This window comes from Limulus polyphemus, unplaced genomic scaffold, assembly GCF_000517525.1.
Source record: "Limulus polyphemus unplaced genomic scaffold, Limulus_polyphemus-2.1.2 Scaffold648, whole genome shotgun sequence".
Taxonomy (NCBI): Eukaryota; Metazoa; Arthropoda; class Merostomata; order Xiphosura; family Limulidae; genus Limulus; species Limulus polyphemus.
Window position 1 is genome coordinate 116,824 of NW_013666258.1, and position 8,563 is coordinate 125,386.

The 8,563-nt window shown below is 34.8% G+C and overlaps 1 long non-coding RNA gene across 1 annotated transcript in view; it reads right to left on the reverse strand.

Annotated features, from left to right (window-relative positions):
• Positions 1-8,125: 8,125 nt before the first annotated feature.
• Positions 8,126-8,563, reverse strand: part of LOC111085838 — a 14,278-nt gene continuing 13,840 nt past the window's right edge. The window contains exon 3 of the long non-coding RNA XR_002610614.1: positions 8,126-8,136. This is a non-coding gene — a long non-coding RNA (uncharacterized LOC111085838). The remainder of the gene's footprint in view (positions 8,137-8,563) is intronic.

Below are 8,563 nucleotides of genomic sequence, written 5' to 3' on the forward strand. Positions count from 1 at the left end.
ATTGGGCATTTTGCTCGCCAAGCCACAAGAAACCATCTGTTGCTCTCAACTCAGCTGAGTTAGAAATTGAAGAAACTAGATGTGTACTCTATTGGCAGTTTTAGGAAGCTACCAGGAACAACTAATACCTCAGTGCTCCAATCTGTTTGTGAGATTGTTTAAAACATTTTTGGGGTAGAAAAAAACCAGGGTTCGAACGTAGGGTTAAAATAACTAATAAATAAGAGGGCCAAGGATTGAACCTTGATGAACCCCACAGTGGAAACCAGAGAAATGAGACTTTACACCATTAATTTAGGTATAACATTGACTATTTAGTAAGTACATTTTAAGAATATCATAAATATTAACACATAGACCATTTATAAAGTCAAACTGTGTGGTTAATGCTATCAAACGACTTAACAACATCAAGAGCACAGACTAAAACAGATTTCTTAGCCTCATAAACCTTGATAAGTTCCATAGTAATAGCCAATAAACACTTTTCGGTAGATTTGTGTTTACTGAAGCCAAACTGCGAATTAGTTAAAATCTTATTTTTCTCAAAAAACACAATAATTCTATTGCAAAATATATACGCTCAATAATACGAGTAAATGCAGATAAGATGGAAATAGAGCAATAATTTTCCACATGATCAGGATCCCCACCCTTGTAGATAGGAACAATCTTAGCAATTTGAAGAATCTCAGGAAATTTACCAAATGTACATACTTTATTAACAAGTACAACACAGAGTTCCAGAATTGGATCACTAGCAGATATAACCACTAAAGGTAAAACATCATCCAATCCATCAGAAGAAGTAGAGAGTGCCTTTATGGCAGCATGAATTTCAGTCACAGTTAGGGGTGCAAGATAAAAAACAAAACAAAAGCTAAATAAACCTTACAAACATTGCCAAAGTTCTAAAGGTCTCTGAACAATCTCTTCAAACTCTCAAGTCTAAGATCTTAGCAAAATCTCTAAGATCTGTAAAAATTTAAAATCTCAGCAAAACCTAATTTGTAGGGGAGAACCTAGTTTTAAATATTAGAAAATACAATAGCAAATTAAACCACAAAGCTTTATTCTGCACGTGATTTCAGTTCACTCGCGCACGAGTGCTGAGGCTGAAAAACCATTATTGGATTCGCATATAGAAAAATAGATTTCTATTTCTGGGTGTTGTGACCCATCTTTCCTGCAAGAAACTCGACTAATTGCCAATTCGCAGAGGAAGTCCTAGACAAAGCTAGGAAGAAGCAAAACTGAAATATGTTTATTTGAGCAACTTTATACGTCCAAACTGAACTGAAAAAAATGACAAATTACATATTAACTGTGGGAGTAGAAATCATGTGGTACTACCCTGTACCATACAGCTAAAACTTATAAGTAACTTAACTTTAAAAATGGAAAAATTACATATTAACTGTGGGAGTAGAAATCATGTGGTACTACCCTGTACCACACAGCTAAAACTTACAAGTAACTTAACTTTAAAAAATAACAAAGCAAATATTAAGTTAATCAGTAAGTAAGAATTAACTAATGATTATTTAAATAATACTTATTTATAAAGTAAGCGAATTTTTAAGAGAATATAAGTCTAGTGTTGCAAGAAGAAATGAAAGGAAGCCCACAAATGGTAAAACAGACGCCTTGTTAAAATTTTGATTACTAGCATATCAGCAGAAGCAAATGTTGGCAATAAACTGAATGACCATTACAAACTAAAGTATATCAAAGTAACAGAATAAGATTTTCCATATTTTGAAAAAATATTTAAGGACGATAACAACAATATAATGGACACGATAATTTGATACTGGTTTTTGGCCACAAAATATAGGTAACCAAATCAGAGTAACGTTAGTAATATATGAACATTTACAAAGTATTTGTTTGTTTGTTTTTTAATTTCGCGCAAAGCTACACGAGGGCTATCTGCGCTAGCCGTCCCTAATTTAGCAGTGTAAGACTAGAGGGAAGGCAGCTAGTCATCACCACCCACCGCCAACTCTTGGGCTACTTTTTTACCAACGAATAGAGGGTTTGACCGTCACATTATAACGTCCCCACGGCTGAAAGGGCGAGCATATTTTTGGTGTGACAGGGATTCGAACCCGCGACCCTCAGATTGCGAGTCACGTGCTTTAACCACCTGGCCATACCGGGCCTTTTTACAAAGTAAAGGCGTTATTTTTCTCATCCAAAGAAAAATTATTTTGGAAGACAATTTTAAGATAATAAGTTTTTTTTTGTAATTAAAAATATGGAAATGGACTATGTTCATGTTTTGTGTATCTTAACTAGATGCAATTTTGTTTTTCTTGCAAATTATTTGATGATAAGAGAATGTTACTGACTGATGAAGGTTATTGTTCCTGGCAATATACTCAAAAAATTAGTAAAACAGCAGTTTACATATGGAATGCCTTATTAAATCGAAGAAATTCGAATTCAGGATGAAAACGAATTCTACAGTAGGTAATACATCTCAAACTTTAAATGATATTGGACTAGCTTAAGTAAAACTGATGGCAAAGTTTGATCTTATGATGAATGAAAATGTTAGTACATTCATTCATAATAGATGCTCTCAAAATAAGTCGCTAATGCATTTGTTCTAAAACTCAAACTTACGAATTATTCTTCTATAATGCTGAACTCTCTGATGTAAATCATCAAAAGGAGTTGTCGAGAGTTTAAAGAAAGGAGAATATTTCATTTAAGAAAATTTATTTTCCTTTGAGAAGGGCACATGTTTTTTTCTATCAGATATAATTCTTGAAGAGATTATGAAACATAATCTTTCGAAGATTGCTGTTATTAGGGTACGATAAAGACTCATATTTAATAGGTCTACACTAAGTGTCTGATCTAGGTAGTTCCAATTAAACAAAATGCCATTTTCCATTTTTTGCGGCTGCCTTTCTTTAAACCTTTTAATTTGTAACGCTGCATATTCTTGCAAATGGTGAAAACTTCTTTTTTTTTTATTTCATTGAAAGAATATATACTATTTTTGCAGCATCAACTAGTGCATGGACTACTTTGAATTATTTGTCAATATCACTCTCGAACCTCTTTTCATCAGCAGATGGGAGTCAAATATTTAAAGTGTATAAATTTGTTTTAGAGCAAAACCACACTGGGCTATCTGCTGTCTCCACTGCGAGAAATCGAACTCCGGATATTAGCGTTATAAGTCTATAAACTTACCGCTGTCCCACAGGGAGAAAAATTTATAAGATTTAAATTACCAAACAAAATGTATATTGCCAACATAAAAAAAATTAAGAAAACTTCAACAAATAGTGAAGCCTATTAAGAAGTTGAATTATCAGCAGACACACTACACAGATTAATTAAGTATGTTATACTGAAACGATTTTTGAGCCTCACCATGTTGTGGAAGCAGTAAGTTTAAGAGAAAGCTTGATAAGTATATAAATAATAATGGCTGGCTTTAAGCATATTTTAAATTTATTAATTTTACTTTAGTTTAGAGGATGGGACAGCCAAGATGGACCAATAGGTCCCATGTTGTTCCAAAACATTATGTTATGTTACAGTCCATGTCATCACGTTTGATCATGTTCTGTCTGATGACCGTGCACCTTGACGACAGCCCTGCAGCGTGGTTTCCATTACAAAAGGATGTCATGCTCAAAGCTCACCACTCCTTCCTGCGTGCTTTTTATAACATATATAGTACACGAGATCGACAGTTTTCTAGCACCTTTTTCAAGAGTCTGATCACACAGAAATCCATAGCTATTGCATCTGGCGACCTAAACAGTATACCTTCGTATAGAACAACATAAATACTCGTTTCGTTCTCCAGCTGTTTGAGATATGCGACGGTTGACCAGATATGTTGTGGAAGTAGCTTGTGTACACTCGATTTGTGTCGCTTTTCCAGGTAGAAATCCTTCTTGATTATGTTGAGTGCTGTTGTCTGGGGCATGTGAATGGCTTTTGTCTTTGACCTTGTGTTCTGGATTATCGTCTGTTACAAGATGCCACATTTTGCTTACCATGGTTAGGATTCATCTTGTTGCAGGGTTTTATCTGATTGGTAATGGTGCCCCAGGTTGATCCATATTGCTTCGTTTTACAGTGTCATTAATTAAAAGGGCTATCTCTGCTTCGAAATTCTAAATCCTCGATCTGAAGATATCTTTATGATTTGAATGTATGAATATTTTGTGTCGAAAGGGTTGTTGCATACCCTTTCCAAAAAGACCACGTTACGGTGGATTCACACTACATACAAATCGAAAACAATGTCAAAATGTAGTTCTGGTAGATGTCATTTCATCACGACCTTATATCGGTTGCTTTTTGATACATAACTTTCTGATTCGTATATTCAAAAAAGTTTTAATATAACGTACATAACCCTCTGTACGTGATACAGATATTTGATTTCTTTACTAGAATGGTATTACTTGCTTATACAAACAAATTTAATCATTGAGCAATTGCAGAGCTCCACTGTGAGAATCGATATTGGTAGTAATTTAGTTAATGTCAAACTGTAAACGGTTTTTCAATAATTTGGTTTGTTTCGAATTTCGCACAAAGCTACTCGAGGACTATCTGCGATTCTTCAACATAGAGAAATGATTCTGATTGTGCTATAACAAACTAGAAATAACTTACTACGACAATTTATACTGATTATATATTTTTTAATTATAGTGGACTGTGATTTGATGAATTTGGATGATATATTGAAATTGCTTAGCTGTAACTCTATCTAAAGAAGCTCAGTCAGATTTTGTGGTTAGATTTCAAAATCTAGCTATAATCCTTCCAGAAATATTTGATTATCTCCGAATACTGCGTTTTATGCACAAAAATGACTTATCATCAGTATATCCCAATGTGCGTGGTGTTCTGAGCTTATTAGTTACAGATCCAGTGACTGTTGCATTTACTGAGCGAACTTTTCCAAATTTGAGGTTAAATAAAACCTATCTTATGTCGAGCATGACTCAAAAGAGTCTCACAGGGTTAACTAAGGTATGTTGTAAGAAAAAAAAAGATTTAATTTCTGGAAAGTTGTGAGAACTGGGTTATTGAAAATGTTGGAAATTGCCGAGCAAATAGTCAAGGACCTTAACATTAAGTTCAATCCAGCGAAATGCCAGTTTTTGAAATTCAGGTGTCCTACTTCAGTTAGTAATGATAATGTAGAACAGCCTATATTGTTCTGTAGCATGATGGTTCCATTAAGCGAATCAACTGTACACCTTGATCAGTACACCGGTTTTAATTACAGACCAAATTCCATTCAGAAAAGCGTGAATGAATTGTACCAGAGATGTAATTCGTTACTATCTAAATTTTCACATTGTTCTTATGATGTGCGAAACAGTCTGTTTAAAACTTACTGTATGTGTTCATATGGATCGAATCTTTGCGATTTTGATCATAAGACAATCGAGAGTTTTTATTGCGCATGGCGGAAATGCATTCGTCGCATTCTCATGGTGCCATATGACATTCACTCTGACACTGTTACCTAGAATTGTAGATGATCATCCCGTAGAATTTCAAATACACAAGCGTTTTGTGAACTTTATGAACTCCTGCCGTTCGTCTGAAAACGAGCTAGTCAGATTGTGCTATAGAATGGCTGTAAATGGCAGTAGATCCCCTGCTTGGAATTCCATCAGTCAAATTTGTTGTAAATACAGTCTTCACCGGGAATCTTTACCGAGATTTCTTCGAGCTAAAAAGCCCCAGACTGGCCCAAGAGCCAGCGCTATTAGAGACTTTATCCGCTTCAGGTGGACATCAGGAGGTGACGACAGGGTAGATATAAATATTATTATTTCTCACCTGTGTACATATTAATTATCTGTATAACTACTGATGTGTGTAACTGTATTAATTGTATCTATGAATGGTGCGAATAAATATATATATATAATAATATGTAATATTGAAAAGAAATCTAAATATGGTAGGCATTTAAAACTTTTAAGTATATTGGGGTAGTCGCTCAATCCCTCACCCCTCCTCCCCTGGCTACACCCCTGCAATAGATAATGCTTTAAAATTATGAGTAATTCGTTGTAGCCTCAATATTTGAAGTTTCATTAATATTGATTTTTGTAATAACTAATATTATGTTTTTACTGTTTTAAGATAACACTTTTCTTAAATCTTACAAGGAAATGGTGAGATCATTTATATAACATAGTATCTGTAAACCGTTTGTAACGTATATTAAACAACCATGTTTCTACTGGGGTGAGATAAATTTCAAATTTATTAAACACGGTACAAGTTTTACAAAATATAAACAACTAATAAATTAGAGCCTAAACAGAAAGTTTTTTATATGTCAGAAACAAATATTTAAAAAAATAAATATCAAAATTGGTTGTTATCAAATTACTCAAAATAATAATAACAATAATATCGAATTTAGAAAGAAATTTCTAGATTGTTTGTTTGAAGTTAAGCACAAAGCTACACAATGGGCTATTTGTGCTCTGCCCACCACGGGTATCGAAACCTGGTTTCTAGCATTGTAAGTCCGCAGACATCCCGCTGTGCCACTGGGGGGGGATTACTAGAAGAAAAGAAAACCTAATTCATAGGACTACACAAAAGAATGATATTAGACATTTTTCAAAATAACTTTAAATCATAAATAACGATCAAGTAGTTCAGGGGCCCCGGGGCAAAGAAATGATTGGGGCCCCTTTTTCAGAAGAATATAAACCAGACCAGGATCCAGGGGCATTGCCCCGCGCTAGTTCCCCCTCTGAGCAGTATCTCCAATAATCTATTTCTATTAATAATCAACAAATATATCTTCCGTCTCTATAAAACTCCTTTCTACAGCCTCGCTTAATTTCACATGACTATATCTTAAAATATGTTTCACATAATCATACATGAACTTAGTATCCGTACGTCACCACTAGGGGAATCTCGTATGGATTTCTTAATATTAAACATTATTGTTTAATATTATGAGGCTGAACTAAAGGGTAGAAGGAAAACACAACAACATAAATTATGAACAAACTATAACTTAAAATGAAATAAAATAGCTACCTCTAACTCCTCCCACTTCGAAAAAATATAGTGATGACAACAGTTACTTCTTTTTTAGTTCCCAACTTTCCTCTTATTAAAGTAAATACCCTCTATACCAATGCTAGAAAAAGTATAGAGTTTAAAGTATAAAAACCTACATGGCAAGAGCTATTCTTTGACGGTGAAAGTGTTTTCTGTCTGTTCTTCTCTTAATTACAGCTCTGGTTCAGCTTACTGGAACAGTTTATTACTATTTCCCCCTCTCAGTTTGTGAGAGACCAATTATCCTTCGGTGGCGACTCAGGAATTTGGCCGTAATGTTCTAGGAGTGATTGGAGCAGTAGCTGCCGTAATTAGATCATCAATGAAATCTATCAATCGATCAGGAAATGAAACAGTAGCTACCCTAGCAATTGGAGGAATTCTCTGTCTTACTGGTGGAAGCCTCGCAAATCTTTTGTCGTCAGCATGATGAGAGGCCTTAACTATCTCGGATACTGATGACCATTACTGTCAGGGTCGCTTTTATTAATCTTAACAGTGAGAGCCACAAAAGGAAAGAAAACTCACTTCTTTGTATCAGAAACACGACATTGTCTAGCAATTTCATCGGATCCAGGATCTTTTAATTCACACACTCATGGAGTTAAATTAGGTAAACACTTAATAATTTCAAAGAGCCTGTTCCGTTTTGGAGCATATTTTGCAGTAAAATTATTTGCTGCAGAAGATGAAGATGAGAAATTAATATTACCATATTACCTACTTTGCAAGCCACTGGATGTCACTTATGGATGGAGGCTCGCTGTTGTCGTCTACGAACCATTTCAATGTTGAACGTTCTTTTCTGCAGAACTTGTTCTGTTGTTCACTCTTCCATGGTAAGAGTTTTAGCGGGATACCTAGTAAGGTGGTCGCAGATAAAGAAAATTTAATATCCTAGATACATATAGTTTGGATGGCATGTAAACTGTAGACTCATTTGACACAATAGCCTTTGGAATACCCTAGCTATATAAACATCCATTAATTAGGTTTTTCACGAGCAATTTACTGAAATAATCTAAAATAACCAATAAATAACTATTCCCAACATTAGATTCAGAATAACCTCTTACATTGTCAATGCCTATTATCTCAAAAGGTTCCAGAATTTTGGTGCTTTCCATAAATCCTGCTGCCAGTTTTTGAACAAGATTTGTAGTTTGACAAATATGACATTAGAACATATAATTTTTAATATATTGTTTCATACGAGGCCACCCCACCCGGTATGTCTGCGGACTTACAACGCTAGAATCCGAGTTTCGATATCTGTGGTGGGCAGAGTACAGATAGCCTATTGTGTAGCTTTGTGCTTAATTACACAAAAACATACAAGGCCAGTACCTCCTTCATACTTGCGTCATCGAGGTCACGTGACTGGTGTGGCGCCACCTGTTTTCTAGAACTATCCTGTACCTTGGCGAATGCTCTAGTATTTACTAGATATATGGTTGTCTGGTATATA